Below are 26,355 nucleotides of genomic sequence, written 5' to 3'. Positions count from 1 at the left end.
GCCATGTCTATGTCTTCCTCTGTGAGATTTCTGTTCATGTCTTTTGCCCATATCATGATTGGATTGTTTGTTTCTTTGGTGTTGAGTTGAATAAGTTCTTTATAGATCTTGGAAACTAGCCCTTTATCTGATATGTCATACAATGGAATATTACTCAGCCATTAAAAACGACAAATACCCACCATTTGCTTCCACGTGGATGGAACTGGAGGGTATATGCTGAGTGAGATCAGTCAATAGGAGAAGGACAAACATTATATGGTCTCATTCATTTGGGGAATATAAAAAATAGTGAAAGGGAATAAAAGGGAAAGGAGAAAAAATAAGTGGGAAATATCAGAAAGGGAGACAGAACATGAAAGACTCCTAACTCTGGGAAATGAACTAGGGGTGGTGGAAGGGGAGGAGGGCGGGGGGTGGGGGTGACTGGGTGACGGGTACTGAGGTGGACACTTGACGGGATGAGCATTGGGTGTTATTCTATATGTTGACAAATTGAACACCAATAAAAAATAAATTTATATAAAAAAAGAACATAACTGGAGTCTGATGCCATGAATTTAAAACTCAACTCTGCTGTTAGCCTGCCTAATGACTGTGAACAAGTCATTAATATTCCTGAAGCTTAGTTCCTTGTTCATATAATGAGATAAAATAATACTTCTCTTAAAGTGTTGCTGGAGGGATAAAACCAATTGGCATTTATAAAGTTTTAAACAATGCCTGACATAAAAAAAAAAGTCTTCAAGAAATGTTCACTGTTTTTGAATATATAGCCCAATTGATAACAGTTACCCTGAATTCCAGTCTCTACCCATTTCACTATAGAGGGGAAACTATAGAGGGATTATGCACAACCTAAGAAAATAAAGATATACAGTGAAAAGGCAGACCTGAAAACTCAGAGTTTCTGGGCCAGGTGATTTTGTCTTCATAACATTTATCCTCTTTCCATCAAAATTTATGCATGGGTTTTTGTTGAAACCCATAAATCCCCAGGAAAGGAAATAGTCAAAAGATAAACAGAAATCAAGAGTAGCTTGATATGAAATTAATTAATTGTATAATTATAAAACTTTATAGTTTAAACAAAAGCCTTCATACAAAAATTAATTTAATCAATATGGGTGTTTAAGTGTTGTACAGAATACAGTAATTTGTTATATTTCAAAGTTTTTACATCCCAATGACAAAATATAAGTCAATGCAGAACACGATACAGATTTCTGATTGGTACATGATAGTGCACAAAGAGAGTCAAGAGATGTGGGCAATTGTTTTAGTTTAGGAGAATTGAGGATAATATTATTTGAATTTGGTTTTGAAGATCGAATAGATACAATATGAGCAAGAAGAGAAAACAGCATGAACATGTGTTGGCCACATGTACAGAGAAAATAGAAACGGAATGGAGAACTATAGAGGAAGAGAAAGGAAGAAGGAGAAAAGATTGAAAGAATGATGGATGGAATAGGAAGAAATAAGAGAAGCAGGAGGAATGAGAGAATGAATGTCTCTTGCAGTTCTAATCAAAAAAATTTCCTCAGATGATACATTACCATTATTTTGGATGTCATAGACTTCTCCTATTACTGCTTCTTGAAGAGATCATTAGCTAGTAATAATAATAACTTTTAAAAAGCCCTCTGAGATTCTCCAACTTCCATTTAAATTGCATTAGTTTCTCCTTGAATGAGGCAGCCATTGTAGTTTTTTCAAGGAAATATTTTAATTGACTGTAAAGATACTGTCCAGATTAATGATGAGCATTTGTAGTTCTCAAATTCCTATTGTCCACAAACAATATATGATGGGCTAGTTCAAGACTTCTCTAGCTCTTACTAAGACCCCCTTGGGCTATTGCTATCTTTATGCAAAGTGTCCTTGTTGCAATATATATAAAAGGTGGGTAAATAAGCATTCTACCTTCTAGAAATTGCATACCATAAATACATATGGAATACCTAGATATTGGATAGATATTTTATTTTATTTAACATAAGGAAAAAGAGCTGGCACAAAAAAAATGAGAGTATGAAATCAGGAAGTCATGTGTATTGACTTGACTTTGCATTAGCCATATTGCGTTGGATTCAGATAGCAGAAAACCCTGGCTAAATCAGACTAACATTACATTAAGGGAAGTTATCATCCTATATCCCCAGGTATAAGGAGGCTCCAGCCATGGTAGTTGAAAATCCAGCTCCATTTTGCTCTGGTTATCTTGGCTTTTTGCTTTTCCCTGTGTGGTCTTTACCCTCAGGATGGTATCAGCGTGGTTTTCACTGTTCAAGTCCCAATTATAGACATGCAACATCCAAAGGAAGGAAAGAAAATACCTTTCCTATGCCTGTGGAAACCTTACTTAAAGTGATTCAGTGTAGCTAACTTAGGATTCAGTCTGTGTCTCTCCTCCATATTCCAAAACAACCTTGTAAGAATAAATACTGGGAGTGAAACTAAGAAGTGTATGCCAAATTTTTACTGCGGAAAGTCAGATTAAACATTGTACCTTGCTACCTCAGGTTGAAAACTTTTTAATGTGCAGGTACATAGCAGAAAATGAATGTTGTTTCTGCTTAATATTCATTCTCCTCTTGTGCAGTAAGCATAGCTAGCCACCATGTTTACCTGGTTAAAGATTCCCCAGCGTCTTAGATACACTGGATCTAGTGGCTATGTGACTAAATTCTGGGCAATTCGTGATAAAAATAGAAGTGGTGGAAGTAACTTCTGGGAAGATTTCTTAAAGGAAGTGATTTTCCCTTCTCCTACTCTTATCCTCCTTTCTGCTAGAGGATGGTGACATGATGGATGGAGTGGGAGCAACCATATTAGACACTTATTAGAGGTGCAAGTTGTGTGCTTCAGATTACTATTCAAGATAGACATTTACTCCTTTCCTGTTAATGTACAGCTTCCATAAGGGCTATGGACTAACTACATTTGTGTGAAGAAAAAATGCTGTATTGTTTAAGCTACATTATTTGGGGCTTGCTGTCTGATTTCCAAACCTAATAGTAATTAATATTTATGAATATGTTAAGGAGAAGCTGGCAGGTAAATGATCAACTTCTCCTTAACAAAATCACTTAGTTACCTCCTTGCAACTTACAGTTGAAGGCTTCATTGAGTATACATTTTTGATAACTTTAATGTATATTGTTCAAGAAGACAAGTATTATGGGAACAGTATTATCTTGAATGATAATCATTCCAGAAAATAATGATGCAACATAAAATATTTTAAATCATCATTTTATAGGATCATATTTTAAAGTTGGGGAAAATATCTGTTGTTTCTTACAAGTGAAAAATTTCTAATCTCAATGCAGCTATGTGGTAGATTGCACAAGCAGCCTTTTTTCTTGATAATTTTAATCTTAATGTGCTTTTTCCCTGAACAGGTTTCATGTTGATTTTGGTCCTGGTTACAACACAGTTTGCTTATTAATTGGACAAAATGATAGGGCTATGTGCTTTTAAATTAAAACATAAGCTAATAAATGACTTAATAATACTTTTATTATTATTATTATTATTTTTAATAATACTTTAATAACATGATTAAATTAATTTTCATTCATTAAGTAGTGTTGTAAACTTCATAAATTCTTATTCCTCCAAATATTTCAGATTTACTTAAAAGCAGGCTTTTTTTTAATTCCTTATGTCATCCTTACATAATAGAAGTCTGATTATGTGATAGTGTATTTTAAATATTGTGGTGGAGGGCAATTGCCCAGTTCCTAAGTGTTGTATGCATGACTTTGATAACATAGAAATTATTTTTTCTTTCTAAAATATTTCATAAAATTTTCTGGTTTAAATCAGTATACTCTGTAGCTGTAAACATTTTCAAGAAATAAGAAAAATACATCACAATTTTCAAATGTGAGCCCAATTCTATAAAACCTGTTAAGTAATCATGAATCATTTGAAGGAATAAGTAGGAGTACAACTAAGCTAGCCAGATTTATCAAATACAAGTACATTGTATTTTTTTGTATTTTATCAGGCAATTCTAAGTACTGACCCTTAATACATTTAACATTCTGATTAGTTAGTGTGACCCAGATTGTTGCTTCATGTATCCAAATTAAAATGCATTAGTTTGAAGGTGAAGGAAAGAGAATTATCATTTATTAAACATCCTATTTGTATGTGGAACTTTTAGAACATAAGATTTCTAGCCTGATTACAACCCTATGTGATAGGTATTGGCATTGTTTATACATATAAGAAAGATATAAGAAAATCTATTCACACATTTATATATAATTACCCAAAGTCTACAGAGAGAAAGCAGTGAACTTGGCATTTGCACCCAACTCCATTGGACTCCAAAGCCTTTTCATTTCTGAACAAAGAAATAGCCATTGATCTTTGAGTTCTATTTTTTCTTCTTTGCCACCCTTCTGTATGTCTCAGGAGGCTGGCATTTGTGAATATAAATCAGTGGCTCCCTTGTTCTTTGGCATCTGATTGGGCTCAGCTAGTGGGGGTTACCAGCATGTGATTAGGAAGACTGACCCCAGATTTTAATAATTTACCATGGATAATCCTTTTTTGAATAAGGAAAACTGCAGGAATATGAGTAGACTGTAGAGGAAAGGAAGGAATTTGGGTATGTATGTCCTTGGGGTGACAGTAGATGAAGGTTAGTTATTGTTATATCAAAGTTCTCTTTGAGATGCTGCCATTTAACATGTTGGTAAATAATTATATACTCATTATTCATGATAGGAGGATATGATTTTAAAAAGCAAATGAACTAGCTTTCATGGAGCCTTTTGTCTAGTGTGGAAGATTTAGAATGATTTTTTACAAGCAGTAATGAATATCATTTTGAACTATGATAAATGCTTTGAAGAAAAGCTGTGAATGAAATGAGCAATTAAAACACAGGAGTTTGATTTAGGAAGAGAGTATGCAGAACAGTCATTCCTTAGTTAGTGTCATTTATTCTCAGACCACAAGGATGAATAGAATTAGTTAACAAAGAATGAGAAGGAGAATATTCAAAGCAGAGCCAAGAAATAATAGAAATGAAAGGAAATACTGTAGTAGGTGCTGGGGTTAAAGACATAAGCAGGGAAGAGAGCACATAAATTTATTTTGGTGTGTGAGATGGGGAAAATAGAAGTTCAGCTGTATACACTAAAGTTGGAAACACAGGGTTAGAATTTTAAATGAGAGGGACTATGGAGATATAAATGACAAGGAATAATCATTTTGAGCAATAGATCAAAAACAAGCATGTGTATTCTAAATTTTAGCACAAAATCTTTGACAAACACTTTTAAAGCTTTTGAGAAGCTCAGTGTTTACTCTTCTAGACTCCCAAGAGTAAAGCTTTACAGGGAACCATAACGAGCCTGAAAATTTGGTGGGTCAAATCACCAGGAAAAATGGAAGCAATATTGCTGAATCTCTAACCCATCATGTGAGGTGAGCTATAACACATTGGATATCTTGGTCTCTTTGATCCTGCCATGCTTTCCAGTGCCAAGTCTACATGGTGCTATGTAGCCATTTAGTCTGGGTTCAGAAGTATCTGGCACCTCTCTACACAGTAGCAAACTACTATGTTTGAGGAAATAAACAATTGCCTGGGTGGCCCCAACTGCATGTTCAAACTTAAATTAACATCCCCAGAGTTCTTTGAAGCCTTGACTTTAATAACATAAACAAGGGATGGTATCAGTAGTTGCAACCAATAAAATGTAACTTAATTTAAAAATTATCAAAGAAAGTTAAGCTGTTTCAAGTAAATATGCAATGGAAATAAACACATGAAGATAAATGAGCAAAAGCAGTCAAATTAATTTCTCTTTTATAATGGTTCATTACCAAATACAGTAAGCATACATACGTACACACTCATAGACATACGTGGGTACACACACACACACACAAACAGCATTTTTAGCTGAGACTTGGAACCGTCCTGGGTAAATAAATGGCCCAGACAAGAATTGGAAGATTGGAGGATGGAGGAGATTAGAATTAGACTGGATCATGGATTGCAACTGAACCTAAGGAACCAGAGCCTGATGGAGGTTATTAATTTGAAGTTTAATACAAGTAATGGCTAGCATGGCTGACTTTAGTGGGCATGAGGAAGATCCAAATTATGGAAAGCCTATTCAAACAGACAATGATATATGTAAATTGAGTTTCTACACACACCATAACAGGGATGATTACCATAAACTAGCAGAGTGTCAGATGCTCAATAGAAGTACAGGATTAGGACCTTGGTACTAGGAAGATACCAGGAAGAGTAAGATGCTTTGATTCAGGCTCAAAGTATACAACAGAAGACCACTAATCAGAAATGAAGTGTGAGGTGCACATCTCATCTCTAGGAATAGGCATTAGTACAAGTATTGCAATACAGCAAAAAGTTAGGGGGGGGGCCTATATTTACCAAAAATGAGAGATAAGTTTGAGTTACTCATCTTTTTTTTTAAGATTTTATTTATTTATTTATTCATGAGAGATACAGAGAGAGAGAGGCAGAGACACAGGCAGAGGGAGAAACAGGCTCCATACAGGGAGCCCCATGCAGGACTCAATCCTGGGAGTCCAGGATCATGCCCTGGGCTAAAGGCAGGTGCTAAACCACTGAGCCACCCAGGCATCCCTGAGTTACTCATCCTACTCCTGAATGGCCATAGTTCGCATCATAAAGAAGGAAGAGAACCAAAGGTATAGATGAAAGCTCAGCGTTTCAGCTTTGGATAAAGAGTCTGCAGAGACTGTGTATCTGTCTGGGTCAAGTGGGGTAGCTTGTGTAAAAGTGACCAGAAACTATTAAAATAAAAGGATTGGATCGCTTTATTCATCAATTAATCTTGATAGATAGGAATAGAATTATGGATAAGCATATAGACATATAGACATATTTATTTACATCTTGTCAGTTGATTAAATGTAAGGCATTTACCACAGTTTCTCAGATATTAACTGGTATCTTTATGTATCTAATACTTAAAATATCTCTAATACTAATTTTCAGTGGTCATGAATCATGTTCTCTTTGGGACCAACCCCGCTACCAGGGTCCCATTAAAATTGGGCACATGGTTTGGCTCAGATAGTGGTCTCAAGATCCTGGGGTTGAGCCCTGCCTTGAGCCTCTGCTCAATGGGGAGTCTGCTCCTTCCTCTCCCTCTGTCCTGACCTACTTCCTCCACCACCCATTCATGTGCTCGTGTGCTCATGTGCTCTCTCTCTCAAATAAATAAATACAATCTTTAAACAAATTTTGCATATGGTTGGAACTCCAGTCAACATCACCAACTAGTGAGAGAGTCTTTGAATGGGGTGTGCATGTGAACACTCTGCAGGGAAAAATAAAAGAATGCATTATGATCATGGCCTAGAGTTATGTTCCAAATAATTTTGAATTTATTTTTATAGATAATAATCAAATTTTAAGAAAAATGAAAAGCAATTCTATCATTTTTTTACCTTTATTTTTGTGGGAGAGAACACATGCTCATCAAATCCCTCTTCGATACCTTTTTGTTGGGTGGGTCATATGACCTAGTAGGGGTCAGTGAGTGGCCAAAGAATGCCTAGAAATGAGGTAGGATGCTTACAAGTCCATGAATTTTCCCAAGGGATCCTGCCTTTGTATTTCCATCTGCCAGCTGAAAAGAAGGACTGCAAGAATGTAGAGCAAGGCAGAGCCAAAGGATTAAAGAAACCTCAAACCCAAAATTGCTACTTGGAAAGAAGAGTTAGTCTAATCTCATGGATCAGATCCATGTTGGACCATTGTATAATCAAGAAATAATCTTTTATCTTGGTAAACCATTGACATTTCAGGGTTGTTCACCCTATTCTTAACCCTGAAGTCTTAAATTTTATTATCATCTAAACCAAAGTAGGCAAAATATCTTTGAGTTCTTAAAAAACCTTAATAACACTAGGGAATGTAAAAGCAAGCAAGTCTTATGGTACTTAAGTGGTCTCTATTTAAATGTCTAAAAATTGAGTTTTTGTAAGGAACAGCAGCACAATATTAAAGGAGTGATTGAATCTCAAATCTTTATTATATCTAAATTTTTATCTTTTTTTAAAGATTTTATTTATTTATTCATGAGAAACACAGAGAAGAGAGAGAGACAGAAACACAGGTAGAGGGAGAAGTAGGCTCCATGCAGGGAGCCTGACCTGGGACTGGATCCCGGGTCTCCAGGATCATGCCCTGGGCTGAAGGCGGCACTAAACCACTGAGCCACCTGGGCTGCCCCTAAATTTTTATCTAAAATGAATGTATTATCTATAAATTATTTTAATACAAAAACTCATCCTTTTGTATTTGAAGTGGCTTTTAAATAAACATATCCTGTTATAATATAAGAAGGAATTTCTCAGTTACATTAAGTAAATTAGCTATAAATTCTAAAATGACCAAATGAAGACTATTTCTGAAGCAATATTTTAAAAAATATAGGGTGTTCCTGGATGGCTTAGTAAAGCATGGGATTCTTTATCTTGGGGTCATGAATTCAAGCCTTACATTGTGCCTAAAAGTTACTTTTAAAAATATATAGCATGCAAACATTTGTTAATAAACACAATGTCAAAGGCAAATAATTGACTAAGGAAAAATTTGCCATTCATAATATCACCAACAGAGATTTTCTGTAAGTAGTTAAGAGGCACAAATAATAGGAATACAGCAAAGAATATTTGCCACTACCGAACACATGAAAGCCAAAGGACCTCAAACACAAACTGAAAACACAAACTTCAAAAGTAGTCAAAGAATTAAGTGGAAAATGAAACATTTTCAACTCATTATCTACTTATGAAAAAGTCAATTTTTTTCTTCCCTCAGTATTCTTGGTGCCAGAGTGTTGTCTTTTAAACATAATGCTACTAGTACTTAAAGATTTATTGCAATAAATGATTATTGGAAAATATAAGAACATTCCTATTGGCCATTAATGGAATAGAGATTGAGTAAATTATGGCACATTTTCATTATGTAATACTGCATAGCTTAAATAATAAGGAGCTGTCATAAAAATGTGGAGCCATGGTCATAAGTTATATTAATGAGTAAACAAAAATAAACATGATAAGAAAAATACATAATAGAATCCTATCTTTGTAAAACATAATGCAAAACAAACAAACGAAAACATTTAAAGGAGTATGCATGTGTGTACACATCTACGCATTTATTGACGCATGCCACGGTCATTCAAAGGGCCTCAGATGTTCTGGGCAATATTAGAATTCATCAGTGAAACAAAAGAGAAAAAGCCCTGAATGTGAAAAGTTTACATTCTAATGGGAAAATACAGACAGTAACAGCAAAAACAGTGAAAGTAAAATGTAGAGTGTGACAGAGAATGAGATGTGCTATAAAAAAGAAGTAAAGCAGTATTGAGGAGTGGAAGGATTGGAGGAAGGAAAGGTTGCTATTTTGAATGCAGTGGTGAGGATTCATTTCAGATCACATTACAGGGATGTGGCCTTAGCAGATGCTAAAATGTTGAAACTAGGCAATGCAAAGATTGATCAATAAAGATAACACCATTTGAAGGCACATTTAAAGAAACCGTGTACTCTAAAGCCCTTAAAATAGCTGAAGACTATCTGAAACAATAACAAAATTTTAGCAAGAACAAGACTCTATAAAACTGTATAAATTATCTTTTTGAAAAGAGGGATAGAGAAAATAACTAGCTCTATTACAATATTACAGAATGATAGAAGTATTATAAAGCAGTAAAAGGAAAGATTCAATTTTATCTTAAAGTTTGTTGTTTTTTTTTTTAAGATTTTATTTATTTATTCATGAGAGACAGAGACATAGGCAGGGGGAGAAGTTCCCTCCGGGGACCCTGATGTGGGACTCAATCCCAGGACCTCAGGACCCCAGGATCATGACCTGAGCAGAAGGCAGATGCTCAACCACGGAACCACCCAGGCATCCCTCTTAAAGGTTTTTTATGGGAAGTAGAGTATAACTTTAGTAAATGGCTCTCATCTCTTCTTATTTAGGTAAAAGAACACTTTAATGTAAATGTAAACAGATGTAAACAAATTAAAGTCAGTAGAATAAAATGAAAGTGATGATATAGCAGAGTAAGTAGGCTAAAGTATTGGAAGTTTTAAATAAAGAAAAATCCAATTTAAAGTAGTTTAACCTTTTGAGAACACGTATTGTCTCACTTAACTTGAAAGTTCATTTGGGTCAGGCTTCAGGTGGCATTTGATGAAAGCTCTTGTTTAGCATCACATTTTCCTCTGGGTGCTTCTCTCCTTGTTAGTTTGAGTTTCGTCTGGCCTTAGCTTCTTTCAAGGTCACAAAATAGCTAAAGTAGTTACATCATTTACATTTATAAACCCTAAACACTGTCCAGAAGAAGGTGAAGTTCTCTTTTAACAATTTGGCTCTAGTCTGATTGAAGTAAGTCAAGTTGAGTGTCTAATCCTGAACCAGTTATCCCAAGAGGATAATATTTTATGAGTTGTCTTAGACCATTCAGGTTCCATTCCTGGAGCTGAGAGAAGAGTGAATGAAACACACAAACCTCATGACTCTTACACAGTGGGGGCTTGGTGGAATGGATGCCAGGAAGTCAACTAACCATGCCCAATAAAATTACCATTTAGAACTAGTAAGTAGCAAAGGCAGCTTTATGGAAAACACAAATTAAAGAGAAGAAAGACTAAAGGAACTCTCCCAGAGCACAGAAGGAATTAATTGGAAACAAGAGAGTATTTGGTACATAGAGAAATAGATCACAAAGAGGCAATCTGTAAATAAGAAAACAGAATCCACAGAACAAAAATGGCAATTCATAGCATAATGGAAGAAGGCTTTCTACATTAGAAAGGAATTTTAGATAGGAAAGCAGAAACTATCAAAACACAGTGGGCTAAAATTGTTAAAATCTCATGGAAAGATATGATCAAATATCTCTCTCTAGAAGAAATCATTCCCTAATGAGTAAAAATTAGGTACCATACCTATATATATATTTTCATACATGACCTTACTTAGTTTCGACCCTCATTATTATAAAACTGTAAGATAAGTCCTATCATCTCCACTTGGTGCTTGATGAAATTGAAGCTGCAAAGGATTTAAACAACACAACTGATAGAATTGTCAAGCTTCCATTTGAATCTAGGCCCACCCCAAAACAAAATCAGCATGCTTTCAATTGTCCCATTTAAGAAAGTGAAATGAAAGAACAGCTTGCCAGAAGTTTGCATAAAAAGTAGAACTCTTACAACACTGTTGCTGTTGATGTGAACTTGCAATGACCATGGAAACTAAATACTCATTATACAGATAAGAGAATAAGAACACTGTCCTCTTCTCTTCCCACTGAGTGACTTTCCACTAACATGAGCCAAAACTGGTTTTTAGCTAATCCACACTCAGCAAATGAATAGTGTCCTAAAGTCAAAGAATCTTCTCCTCTGTGTTCCTTATACTAGCTGAACCTAACAGGTCATAGACTTCTCTGCAACTAATAAAATAATATATTCAGTACCATTAAGACAAGTTAAAACATGGTAGTGGAAAGATATTTTAGCAAAACTATTTCTAATGATTTCCAACTGCCAAACCACTAGCTTCCTTTAATTTGGGCTTTCCCTTGTTAATGCACAACATTCTTAGTGGTTGGAAAATCTTCAAAGAAAAACCAAGAAAGAAAAAAAAAATACAAGTAAAACAAAACTTTTCTTTTTTAATGCCAACAAGCATGAAAAATATATAATAATCTAAACAGACATAAACTTTGGTGCAAAAGAAGATGAGATATTATATTCTTTCTCCTTCCCAAATCCACCAGCTACAATGCACTGGCTTGGGGAGGAAAGTCTTGGCATAGGATGCAAGAGTTTTCTTGTGGTGGTGGGCTACCTAGTATTAACATTGACATTGAATGAACTCTTTTTTCTGAGTTACCAGATTGTGATTAAATAAATATTTATTGTACGCAGACCATTCATTAAAAACAGAACAAAATAAACAAACAAAATACCAAACAAAACTCCATTCAACATCAGTTGAATGTGTTGTGGGTTGAATTGTATCTCCCCTCCCCCACCAATTCCTTAGTACCTCACAATGTGACTTTATTTGAAAATAGAGTCATTGTAGATATAATGAGCTAAACAATGTTGAAATCCTACTGGAATAGGGTAGGCCACTAATCTAATATGATGGTATCCCATACAAAGGGGACATTTGAAATTAGGTACAGAGGGAGAACATTACGTGAAGATGAAGGCAAAAATCAAAATGATACAACAGGAGCTAAGGAATCCTAAAGATTGCTAGAAAACCTCTAAAAGCTAGGAGAGAGAGGTGGAACCAATTTTCCCTCACAGCCATCAGAAAGAACCAACTCTGTTGACATTTTGGATCTGGGACTCCTAGGCTCCAGAAGTGTGGGACAATAAATTTCTGTTGTCTTAGCCACTCAGTCTGCGGCCCTTTGTTATGGCAGCATGAGCAAACAAATATAATATTCAATATACTCTTCCTTGGTGGGGGGTGGTGGTGGTGATGTTTAAACGAAGATGATTCATAGATGTAAACAACAGACCACAATACAGATGTAACCAGCAGGTGTACTCCCTAGGTGAGGAAAAGAGGAGTGAACTGGAGAGAAAAACTGAGAAGCGAGCAGCTATACACTCTGACCACAGAAAGTATTCGGGGACCCATATCTGCAGTATTTTTAAGATCAAGCTGTTTTGATTTTGGGCATAATAGCCTCAGTGAATAGGGCCAAAGAGCTTTTCAGGGGCCTGTTAAGTATACCTGAGATGGTAACAAACAAAACAAAACAAAACAAAACAGAATATCAATTTATATAAATACCATCACAAAGTGAAAATCAATAAAATTTTGATTGGCTATCTATACATGTAACATGTGATCTTGGTTACTTATGAAATTGATATTCAAAATTACTTTATAATAACTGAAAAGTATTAGAAGGCTAGATTATGTTTGATTCAGCATGGACTCCCAAGGTTATATGATAATTTTCAAGAAATAAAAACCAAGGACAAATTAAACATAACTCACTCATAGCTCATATAGGAATTTAAAGGAAAAATTACACAGAATTTTTATCAACACATTATAGCACACACTGATATTTGAAGTGTGGTTGTGTTTTAATATGCATATATACAATATTACAAAGGATATCTAAGAGTAACAGTGCCTAGAATGTAAAGTGACTCAAAATGGAGCATATCAGGGGTCAAACGGAATATTTAGTAATAAAACTGTCATTACTCACCTTATGGATTTGTGAAGAACTAATTAACATTTAAAAATGCTGAAGTTTTATGAAGCATGTGAATTATCAGCAAAGCAGAAATGGTTCACCTTAACCCATATGATAAAGATTTTAATATTTTCAAGTAAAAGTTATAAAATAAATGAGTCACACGAAATACAGCATAGGGGATAGAGTCAATGGTAATGTAATAACTGGTGACAGATGGTAGCTACACCTATTGTGGTGAGCATTTTACAATGTACATTATTATGATGCTGTACACCTGAAATTATTATATTATGTCAACTACACTTTAATTAAAAATAAGAAAACAGATTGAAAACATAAGATATTTGTATAAACTTTAAATGGAAATCTTCATGGATTTAAAAAAAAAAAAAACATTTGAATAAGGCAACTCCTCAAAATCTCCCCGGATTTTAAATCAATGAGACATGTGGCAAAAATAAGAAATCAAGATTTGTTTCCTAGAGTGATTTTAAATGAAAAAATGTTGACTTTCCAAATTTAACAGAAAGGCCATAAGACATCCTAGACTATTTCAATTGAGTGAATTTCAAGTTCTTTGAATGTTTCTTGTTACTAATATTTTCATCAAATCAACTATTTCAATTTGAAGAAAGTAGTTTTTGTGTACTTTCCAAAAGTGTTTTCTTTGATTAAAATAATGCTGATTATAAGTATTTATGAGTATTTTGACCTTAAAAAATTGTTATTGATATTTAGATTGGCTCTCAATCCCCATTTCATCTTCCTTCATTGATTCGAAGGTTAAACCGTGCCTCCAAACTTTCTTAAAGCTTGGCTATTGGAAGTGAATTAGGGTCATCTAGGCAGAGGTACTCAAGCCAAACCAGAAGGCAGATTATGACACATAGACAATCTTCCTGCAACTTCTTAATGTTGCTAATCTTTTGTAAGTTCCAAGAGATAACAGGGTTCATTCTTCAGCAATCCTGGGTGTCAGTAAAGAGATTTATTGATCCGGCTCCCTTTCTTTTAGAATAAGGCTTTAGAAATGAATTTTTTTTCAGATTCCTAATCTTGAAAATAGCATGATTTCAATGGTGGCCACAAACACATAGCTTCCCTTTTGGGTCCATTTGGAACGTGTTCCTTCAATCCATCCAATGATACCGAGTCCTTACTTATGTCCCTTTTCCCATAAGACACTTAATATGGTTTGTATTTCTCAACTGAATCTTTACTAATATATATTTGAATCAGAATACATTGATGTATATCACTGAAAGATTGAGAAATATATTCTTGCTACTTTATTAGCCAAACTTCCAACTGCGATTAAAGATTTGTATGAGCTAAAAGCCTTTGCCTACAGACTATTGTGTCTATGATTTGGAAGTCATGGGTGAAGCTGTAAAGATTCTTATATACCAATAACATGCAATAAACTAGAAAATGCTAATTCTATAATGATGATGTTGGTCAAGGCCAGAGATCTATTTAGATTCCAAGACCACACTAGAATCTTGATTTCATTCTATTGGTTCTATTAGTCATATTATCTCCTATGGTCAGCAGGCTCTGCTAATTAATTTAAGAGAGCCTTTCAAGAATGAGCCTAGCTATTAGGTGCCATTGAAGGCATAGTCACATTTCCAGCATTTGGAAAACTGAGTAAATATGAGGCTAGTAAAAAAGAATTGCCACACAGAGAGCTTGGAATAAGAGCAAACTATGGCTGCTCTTATGTTGCACAAGCCCTTTTGTGACTAGACTTGGCTCACTTCCAAGTTGCAGGAGACATCTCAGTGTTCTCCAATGAGAACTATTCTTGAGTCACTCTTACCTGGAGCTCAGCACCTAAACTTCCCCATGGGTTACCAAAAATAATTTCATCACTGCCCTTCTCCCTTACCAAGTCTAAAGATTGCTTTTCAAGTGCTCATTTTCTGCCTCTGGATTGGCTGTTTTCCAAGGTAACTGCACTTGACATTTCCAACTGTCTTCATAGAAAACAGCCTTCTCTCTATATATAGTTTGCCTATATCTTAGGACTTCATGAACAGAATCCATCAGAATAAATGAATTCTACATATCACTGAATTTGTCCATATCTGAGTTACTTCATATAAAAGTAACTCCATGAATGGATCTTTAATTGTGGGTTCTATAGTAGACTTCAGCAATCTGGGACAGGTCATCTTTATGGTCAGCTAGCGTGGAATCCAAATATATCACAACATCCTTGCTTTCTCTATCTTGAGCAAATGCTAGAACACCACCACAGACTCATTTGCCAAGAAACAATAAATGTAATTAGGGGAAGTGCAGTCTAAATCCATATTTATAAAAGAAACATTTCTAAGTGGGATTCTAATCAACAGACATAATGAATGAAGAGTCTTGCATATTATCGAGTAGCACAGTTTAGTTTCTTGGAGCCAGGATGTCTGGACAGTCAACATCCCAGAATGGGAACTTTGCTTAAATATTGCATAACTGAAAGCCTATTAAAGTGATTATCTGTGAATTGAAAGCCCATTAAAGTGATTATCTGCAAACAATACACTTCCCTGTTCTGAAGGTAACTTTAAGTCTCAAACTCAAAACTCATAAACCTAGTTTATAGCTTTCAAGTGTTTTTTGTTGTTGTTGTTTTGTTTTCTAAGCATCAAAATTAAAAAACAAACAAACAAGCAATAAAAACCCCCGGTGTCCAGAATCTGCTGTTGCATATAGAAACCTTGAACTTTTGTAGAAGGTGAGCTATTGCAGAGGAACAACTGGGCCGGAGGGAGCAAGATCAGTTACTAGACAGAGATAGCACACATAAAATGCATCGACCTGTAATCATTTGGTCCTCCTAGTTTTTTGTCATAGTTCAGTTGTCATATAGAGATAATGATTTGCATAATCAGCAAATTCCAATCCTGCTTATCTTCTTATTTAGTAATTATGTTCCCTATTAGCTTACTAGGGCTGCCAAAACAAAGTACCACAGACCAGGTGACTTAAAAAACAGAAATTTATTTTCTCTCTGTTCTGGAGGCTGGTGGTCTGAGATTTGGGTGTTGGCAGAAGTGGTTTCTTCTGAGGCCTCTCTCTTTAGCTTGCAGATGGCCAACTTCTCTCTGTTTCACATGTGTCTGTATCCTAGCCTCTTCTCTTTAGGGATACTAGTCTTATTGGATTAGGGCCCATCCTAATTATATCTCTGAAATTTAATTACCTCTTTACCTACTACTCCAAATATTGTCACATTTAAGGTACTGGGTATTACTGTGGGGGACATAACTCAACCCATACCACATTCCTTGCTCCAATTTGTCCTTTATCCCTCCAATTTCCCAAAAAATGTCTGCCTTCTTTTAGCCAAATTAATGCAAATATTGAAATCAATATGATGATGTGCCTTCTGTCAGTTTACACAATGTTTAAAACTCATATTCTATAATGCTTTTTGCATCCTGTGGGTCTTTTCTCTCTGAAAATGAATTATAAAAATATTAAGTGTCAAGAACATTGCTCAGGAAATTGGAGTATAATGAAAATATATAACCATTGAATGAGATAAATGCGTAAAACATTTTGATCACCCCTTATTTTGACCATGCAGGATGTACATGATATTTTCTGCTGTTCCAAATAACATAACGAATATATTTACACAGACATACCTATTAGTGCATTTAATTATCCTCTAACATAAATTCCTAGGAAGATGAATTACTATTTCTAAGAATGTGCACATTTCTAAGGCCTTTAGGATATTCCTCCAAAATTGTTTTTTGGAATGAGGTTATTGTACATATTACAACATATCACTAATGACAAAAATAAATAATCATTTTTCATAATTATGTGCAAAACAAAGTGCTTATTGTTCAAATTGCATTTCTTCATTTAACTTGATAATACTTTGGCATTTTATTTATTTATTTTCATCTATGCATATCCTTTGCCAGTTTTTCCACTAACATAATTAAGTTAATCTAATTGATCTGTAGAAAGTTATCATAAAGGTCAATTTGAAAATTGATTATAGGGCAGCCCCTGTGGCACAGCGGTTTAGCGCTGCCTGCAGCCCGGGGTGTGATCCTGGAGACCCAGGATCGAGTCCCACGTCCGGCTCCCTGCATGGAGCCTGCTTCTCCCTCTGCCTGTGTCTCTGCCTCTCTCTCTCTCTCTGAATAAATAAATAAATAAATCTTTAAAAAAAGAAAAGAAAATTGATTATAATGGTTTGTCTGCACTTATGTTTCAGTAATGCAAATTTACCTACTTGAATTACCCATAGGTTTTTTTTTTTTAATAGGAAACAGTACCGTAGAATTTTTGAAATACATCCTGTAAAAAAGAAGAATTGCATAAATTTACAGAGTCCATGTGCCTATTTATATATATTTGTTTATAAGACCAAGTTCAGGACAGTTCAATTAAATGTTTATCCCCTTCATTTGCTATTTTAATAGAAAATAAATGCCGTCTCATTATTTCATTTTCTTCTTTCTTGCTTTAAATAAGGGAACTCTACATTTCTTTTAAGAAAGATAGAGAATGAAGTTGCTTGGTTGTCATCCTCTTAAATGAGGGTAGGGCCACTAAACCACTGGCACGGGAAAGCTCCTTTAAAGGATGTTCATGGCTACAGAGTATCAGGGCAAGAAAAATATAGAAATATTATCTAGAGGTACTAAGAACATATATCCCAAGGAAAAGGAAAAGGAAAAGGATGTGTGGTGAGGGCTGGAGGCTGCAAGAAATGTGTAAAAGTAATGATGGAGACAAGGTAATTATGGAAGGGGGTGATGGTCCTTAATATTGGAAGAGTTTTCATCCAGAAAGAAGGTCAAGCTTACAGTAATGACTGCTTAACTGTTTGTTTCTTAAATTCCACATATGAGTGAAATCATATGGTATTTGTCTCTCTGACGAGTTATTTTGCTTGGCACAATTCACTCTAGTTCTATCCATGTTGTTGCAAATGGCAAGATTTCATTCTTTTTGATGGCTGAGTGATGGCCATTGTGTATACGTGTGTGTGTGTGTGTGTGTGTGTGTACTGCATCTTCTCAATCCATTCATCAGAAACAAAACAGATGAACACAGGGGAAGGGAAGGAAAAATAAAATAAAATGAAAATTGAGAGGAAGGCAAACCATAAATGACATTGAACTCTAGGAAACAAACTGAGGATTACTGGAGGGAATACGGGGGAAGGAAAGGACAATTGGGTGATGGGCATTAAGGAGGGCACTTGATGTAATGAGCACTGGGTGTTCTATACAACTGATGAATCACCGTATTCTACCTCTGAAACTTATAAAAAAAGTGGGGGAAAATGACTGCATAACTACTAATACAAACCATCAGTAAAAATTAAAGGAAGGTAGGAATTGGCTTAATATAAGATAATCCTTCTAAATTTACAGCTTTTAAAATAACAAAATGTAAAGTTTTCCTCTCTACATTTGATAGTGAAACCTATCATTGAAAGAATTCAAACTATAGCTATATGACAGTCCTTGGGCAATAATTTAGAAGGTCTACTTATAGTCCATAGCATAAGAAAAGAACAAAATAGGATAAATGGCTATTAAGATCATTTGCAGTTCATTGATTCTCAGTTCATCCTCAGATAATTTGGCTGTGTTTTCCTATGGTTTCATGGAAAATAACAGGAAGCATTTTATTTATTGCAATATATTAAAGTATAGAAATTGTGCCAAAGGAAAAATTATGATTAGATGAACGCCCCTCTTTATAATTACTAAAATCTTGGGAACATGTTTTTGTTAAATCTGAAGATAATGATTTAACTGCGATAAGGCGATTATATTAAGTTCAAAAGAAGCGCATAAAACTGGCTTTTGTAAAATAAATATTTGGAGCATGCTTTTAATGGTGATATTTTATTACAAATCATATACATAAATAATAAGGTGAAATAAAGGGATAATATTGGGTCTTTGTGTGGATCCAAGAAAAACTAATTGTTACAAAAAGAATGTATCATAAATATTAAATTCTTTTGCTTTGTTTTCTCCTAAACTCACATTCCTGTCCGCTTCCCACATGCAGAGTAAAGCCATGCGTCCCAAGTATTCCAGGATAACAGGGAGCAAGTTATGGATCCCTTTGACAAACAGACTACTAAAAAACAATTAGGATTGAAACTTCAGGTATGATAGATAAAGGCTCTTCCTAATTTCCTTTCAAATATCAAAAACCAAGCCTAGAAGTTACAAGTTGTGTGTGTATAGCTGTTTTCCTCAGTATGAGGAACATACTCCTTCCACAGTGACAGCAAAAATAATTTTGTTGGGGGTCCCGGGTGGCTCAGTCAGTTAAGCATCCATCTCTTGGTTTCCACTCAGGGCATGATCTCAGGATCATGAGATCAAGCCCAGAGCTGGGTCCAGTGCTCAGTGTGGAATCTTCTTGATTTTCTCTCCTTTCTCTGTGCCTCCTGCTCATGCTCTCTTTCTCTCTCTTTCTCTCTCTCTCTCTCTGTCTCTCAAATAAATGAATGCATTAAAAAAATAATAACTTTATAGAATGGCCTTTATATTGGTAGACAGTTGGCAATGATATGGCAACAGCAATCTAAAAAAAAATTGTGTTACTATTCACATTAATATAAGAAGGTATTTTAACACTGCTGTTATAATCTAGAAAAGATTCTGTTCATTTAAGCAAATGTTCAAAACAAGAATTTAATTTTGATGGTACTACTATTTAAAATTCCATTTTGGGTTTGGTGCCTGCTGCTGGCGGTCACATGATAATCTGCTAGAGGCATGGGAACTGGCGGCTGTGGCCTTTGGGCTGGGATGAACCACACGCTCTGGAAACTGAGGAGCTGAGCCAGAGCCATGGCCAGCACAGTGGTAGCAGCTGGACTGACCATTGCAGCTGCAGGATTTGCAGGCTGTTATTTTTTGCAAGCCATCAAACATATGGAGCCTTGCATAAAACAAGGGCTTTTTAAAAAATCTGCATTCGGTGGTGGTTATATAGAAGTGGGTTTGAACCCCAAATGACAAAATGAGAAGCAGTATTAATGCTAGGTGTAAGTCCTACTGCCAATAAAGGAAAAATCTGAGATATTCATCGACAGATTATGCTTTTAAGTCACCTGGACAAGGGAGGATCTCCTTATACAGCAGCCAAAAACAATGAAGCTAAAGTTTTACTAGAAGGTCAAGCTAAAAAATAAAGCAAATGGGTGATGAATTTTAAGTTCTTGTTAGTTCATGTATCTGAGTGCCAGTTTTTTTTTTTTTTATAATAAAATGCCTCAAAGCTAAAAAAAAAAATCTTTTTTTTTTAAACTAGATTTTATTTCTTGCTACGGCATGGGAAGGTGATACTTTGGGAGCGTCAAGGCCCAAATTTTCAGTTAAGCATGGGAGAGCATTACTGATCAATCATTTTCTTAATTCAATTACAAAGCTTTTCTAAGAAACTTTTCCTCTAAGCTTTATTTATCTAAGCATTCTCTCCACTTCAAATTTCATGGCAACACTATTGTTTATAAGAAATTTGTAGCTAAAGTAACTTAGATATGATCTAGGCCCTCTAGAGACTTTTTTAAATCTTGGAAGAAGAACAAGTCTGTACAAATATAAGGTGATGAGAAAGAAGGTAAGTGTGGGCACTCTCAAAAAATTTCATGAGAGTGATCAGGGTGGGACACAAGTTGCAAGAGCCTCCACGGGAAATCAGTTTACTATTGAATAAAATAATAGAAATGCAACTATTGTAAACTATTATAACTAATGGTACTAATGGAAGTTGAAGTTTTTCCCCCTTTGTCTTCTGCTCTTTTTCTTCTTTCTTTTTCTGATAAGAACTACCAGATAATGTCTTAGACTTTGCTTATTAGTAGTATTTATTATTTAAAGAATTTATAGGCTGCAACAATATATTGTCTTGTACTTTTCGTTGGAGGAAGTGTTTTGATAAATTCAGTTGAGTTAATATAGAAATAGATACAGAGCTTTTAATTATTTTTATAATCCTCTTTTTTCCCAAGTTTTTTATTTCAATTCCAGCTATATAAAACACAGTACAGTATTAGTTTCAGGTATTCAATTTAGTGACTCACCACTTATGTATAACACCCGGACCTCATCATTTATGTCAGTATTGATATATTTTATTTCTCAAAGATTTGTCCTTATCATTGAACTCCTTGAGTTTGTTGGAATTAAGTTGTTCATATATTCCACTATTACATGTGTATGCTTAGTAAGATTTATAATGAGATCCTTGCTGTAATTCCTGATATTTGCGATTTTCTATTTCCTACGTTGCTTTTTCCTTGACCATTCCTGCTAGTAGTTTAACTAATATTAAAAAAAATACAACTTTTGTGTTTGTTAATTTGTCCGTTTTCTACTTTTTTAGAAAATAAATCTATGTATTTTAAATTCTGCTGACTTTATTACTTCCTTCTTTTACTTAATTTGTGTATAAATGATTTCTTTTTCTAGCTGCAGAAGATGGAAAATTCTATCACTGATTTTATTTTTTTTAATATTTTATTTATTTGAGAGAGAGAGAGCAGAGTGAAAAAGAGAACACAAGCTGTGGGGAGAGGCAAAGGAGAGGGAGAAGCAGGCTCCCCGCTGAGTGAGAAACCCCATGTGGGGCTCCATCTCAAGACCCTGAGATCATGACCTGAGCTGAAGGTAGAAAGAAACTTAGCCAACTGAGCCACAAAGGCACCCCTCTATCACTGATTTTAAACTTTCTTATTGTCTTAAAATATTTATAGCTAGGCATTTCCCCCTTAGCTCCATCTCAGCGGCACCCCATACATTTTGATAAGTTGTGTTGTGATCAGAATTGAATTCAGACACTTGTGAGTACAGCATATTGTACAGAGAAGTTGAATCCCTGTGTTGTACACGTGAAGCAAATGTGATATTGTGTGTCAACTATACTCAATCTTTAAAAAAAAAGAATTAAATTCAGATCTTTTTATAATTCAATTGTGATTTCTTGTTTTATCATATTAATTATTTAGAGGTATGTGGCTTAATTTGGTTCATCTACATATAGTTTTTATTGTTCTTGTTTTGGAGTTTGCGAAGCTTCCCATGTCGGCAGGTTAGTGCTTTTCTCCAAACCTAAAGTACTTTTGGCTGTTACATCATTAAAATTTTTCTTTATTCTTTTTTTTCTTTTGTGGAATCTAATTACATGTATACCAGATATGTTGATATTGTCTGATAAGTCATCAAAGCTATATTTAAAAAATTATTTTCTTGATTTTTAAGATTAATTTCTCTTGAAGTTCTTTAAATTCATTGATCCTTTCCTCTGTAAACTTTATACAATATATTTTTAATGAACCATACTTTTTTAAGCGGCTTTAGACTTATAAATGCAAATTGAAAATATAGTACAAGGAGTTCCTATACAACTTTTCACAGTTTCTCCTACTATTTACATGTCAGATTACTATGGTACATATGTAACAAATAATTAACCAGTATTAATTTATTATTATTTGCTAAAATCAATACTTTATTCTGATTTCCTTAGTTTTCACCTAATATTTTTTTTCTTTTCCAGGATGTCACCCAGTATACTGTAATATGTGTAACTATCATGTGTCCTTAGGCTTCTCTGGGCTAACAGTTTCTCAGATTTTATCTTGTTTTTGTTGGCTTTGACAGTTTTGAGGAATACTGATTAGTTTTACTGGAGCATGCCCATTACTAGAATTTATGTAATGTTTTTCTCATGAATAGATTGAAGCTATGGATTTTGGAAAGGAAAATTTCAGAAATGAGGTGTTATTTTTATCCTATCAAGACTATATGATAAAAATGATTTATGAATACTGATATTGACTTCAATCACCTAGTACCCACCCAAAGTAGCATTTGCCAGACTTCACTGTAAGTTATACTTTGCCTCCAATTCTATACTATTTGAGGGAAATCTCTGTGTGCGCAGCATAACTCTCTGTGAGTTATGCTTTTGCTTTAGAGTGGAGTGTCTACATAAACTATTTGGAATACTTCTTCATGAGAGATTTCTTACTTTTCTCCCATGTGTTTATTCAATCATTTATTCATATCAGCTTGGACCCATGGATATGTATTTCATACTTTAGATTGTAATCTAATACTACTTTATTTATTTTGTTGCCTAAATTGTTTTAACTTTAGACATTGGAAGCTCTATCAATTGATTATCCAGTATATTTATTTATTTATTTTGTTGTGTATATTGATTGTCCTTTCCTTTAAAGTTCTTTGAGGTTTTTTATTATCCCTTGAGATTCCCTCTTCATTAAATAATTATGACCAATACTTCCTTTATATCTTGACATTTATATAATAGTTGGTTTAAATTGCTTGTCATCTAATTCTAACATGTGTGTTATCTCAGGGTCCCTTTATACTGATTGATTTGTGTCTGGACTATGTGTCACTTTTTTCTCATTCTTGGCATGTCCAGATTTTGTTATTGCATAAGTAATACTGCCTTTAATATTTTTAGAGACTCTAGATTCTGTTATTTTCCTCTGAAGAGTGTTAATTTTTGGTATAGTTTGCTTTTTCAATTACTGAATCATTGGTAAGAGACTTGTCACTTCTCTTCTGGAAGCTTGGTTTTATATTTTGATAGACTATATCTTTTTCAAGTTCACTGCAAATCTTTTAATTTTAGCACACAGTATTTTTCTACCATATAACCTTTCTTGTTTTTTAATGAAAAGGCTGAGATTTATCTGAGATCTTCTTATTTAGCAGGACCCTTTATTTGAAATTTTATCTCTTTTTGATGGGCAACAGAATAAATCTTTGTACTTCATTTTCACTTTCTAGTTTGGGTTATAATGGATTTGTTTGATTATTACTCGATTCTTCTGTACATATTCAGTCCAGGGTCAGCCAAGAAGTCGAGAAGAGTTTACATGCAGATTTTACTTAGATATTCAGGCTCCTCTCTACTGTGACTGACTTTCTTTCTGGGACTTCTTCCCTCATTTTCAAGTCATTCTAGCCCCAGACCTATATCCTGATACCTCAATCCAAAATAACAGTGTTTGGTGCTGGGAGGACTTTGGTGTCCCTTAGGGGAAAAGAATGTATAAATGACAGTCTCACCATTGCCATTCTCTTTTTCAAGGGCCAAATCTCATGTAGCTTTTGCTCATTCTTGTTTTGTCTCCACGGTCTTCAAATATCTGGGTTTTTTTTCTTATATTTGTGAATAGTTTTAAAGTTGAGTAGTCTGATACATGATATCCTGCAATTTTTGGAATTAGAACTATCATTTGATTGCTTTTTAAATGATATTCAGAAATATCTTCTAAAAAACCTGGGATAGATGGTGAAAGTGTGAACAATTAACTTTAGTCATAGAGGTTTATAGTAATAAGTGCAAAGTTTTTTTTCAAGGGAATAAAATTTTATGGATGAGAACTTCTAATGTATGTTTTGCAGAGAGCACAAAAGAGATGCTGGCAGATTTTGTAGCTCTGCTATTGGATTTACTCTCTATAACAAAATATACATGTTTTTCTGTTTTTATTTAAAACTACCAACTTTGCTACCTTTGGCTGATGTAAAGATTTCAGTATGTAAAGTGCTATAAGTTCAAAGAGAAAAAAAAAATGGACACATGGATTTGAATAATTGATCTGCTCATTGCTAGCTAGCTTTATAGCCTCAGAAAACTTTTAAGATCTCTTTGACCTTTATGCTCATCACCTATAAACAGAAAAAAATATACTATTAATGACTTAATTTTGAAGAGAAGACTCAATCCTACAGTATAATTGTTATCCTATAGTTGTTCTTATTGCCAAACATATGCCATACTACCTTCTTCTAAGCCTACTTTAAGTCATGGAAAGAAAAGTAAAGTTTTTGGTTTTTAATTTATATGATTAATTCCAAGGAAGTTTGACAAGCAATACTTACTGCCTGTGTTGCTAGTCTTGTTGATAAATGTTTTAGAGCTAGAGGGATTCAATACTGTATCTGGGTCTCAGCCAGCTGCTGAGGAAGCAGGAAACAAAATCCAGCTCCCAAATTGGGAGGTTATCAAGTTCTAGGCAGGGTGTCAATGTCTATTAGTTGGTGGGGAGGAAGGAGTTGAATAAGGAAAAGTCTGATATCCAATAGTGGGTATTGAAAATGATTCAAAATTTAATAAATATGTAGCATGGTCATACATTTCTTTTTTTTTTTTTAATGGTCATACATTTCTGTTGGAAGTTTCATTTAAGGTGCTCTTAAAAGGCCAGATTTTTTTTAACTGAAGAGGAAAATTAGTGAAGATATTTTAAAAGTTAGACTTCACATAGCATTACTCACATACCAGAATTACTGAGGCTATATCCTAAAGTAACCCCATTGTCTTCCTTTAGTGAAAAGTACAGTCTAATAAGTAAGAAAAAGTAAGAAAAAATTCTGAATATGAGAGTTGCTTAGGATGTGATACAGCTGTGGAAGACAAAATAAAGTAGAATCCTCAGAAAATTCTGAGATAAAGCAACATTTCAAAACTATATAGGGTTATTTGTAGATTTACTAGAAACAACATGCATTAACATATTAATATACCACATGAATTTATTTTCTACATATTGCACATTCACTTGTCTAAGTAGAGTGGACTCATGTATATTGTTTTGTTTTGTTGTTTTTTGTCATTTTGTTTTGTGAGATTTTTTTGTTGTTTTTGTTATTGATGTTTTAACGATTGCAGCCATTTAAATACACCAGATAAAAATTTAAGATACAAATTCTGTATCATCTTAACAGGAATTTGACATACACTTCTTGTTTGAAATATCACAAAGTTAAGAAAAGCCTGCTATTCCCCATTTAAAAACATTTAGTTAAAATTTTTTTTTAAATCTTAAAAAAATAATTCTTACAATCATTGGGAAAATATATTTAATTGAAAAGAAGAGAAAAATCAATAACCCAGTAAATTATAAGTAAGTGAGGATGAGGTACATCCCTCTCTTGATTGTTATGGAATATTCAATCTTTACCAGAGTGCTGGAAACATAGAAGAAAGTCAAGGAATATTTACAAAATGA

The 26,355-nt window shown here is 34.3% G+C and overlaps 1 long non-coding RNA gene and 1 pseudogene across 2 annotated transcripts in view; both read left to right on the top strand.

Annotated features, from left to right (window-relative positions):
- The window catches only part of LOC140621533 (uncharacterized), a 114,213-nt gene that overhangs the window by 43,247 nt on the left and 44,611 nt on the right, over positions 1-26,355 (top strand). The gene's annotated exons all lie outside the window — the stretch shown is intronic.
- Positions 20,150-20,493, top strand: LOC140621376 (mitochondrial import inner membrane translocase subunit TIM14 pseudogene; annotated as a pseudogene).

This window comes from Canis lupus, chromosome 30 (genome assembly GCF_048164855.1).
Source record: "Canis lupus baileyi chromosome 30, mCanLup2.hap1, whole genome shotgun sequence".
In the NCBI taxonomy this organism is placed as follows: Eukaryota; Metazoa; Chordata; class Mammalia; order Carnivora; family Canidae; genus Canis; species Canis lupus.
The sequence above is the reverse complement of the archived record's forward strand: the minus strand, read 5'-3'. Positions and strand labels throughout refer to the sequence as shown.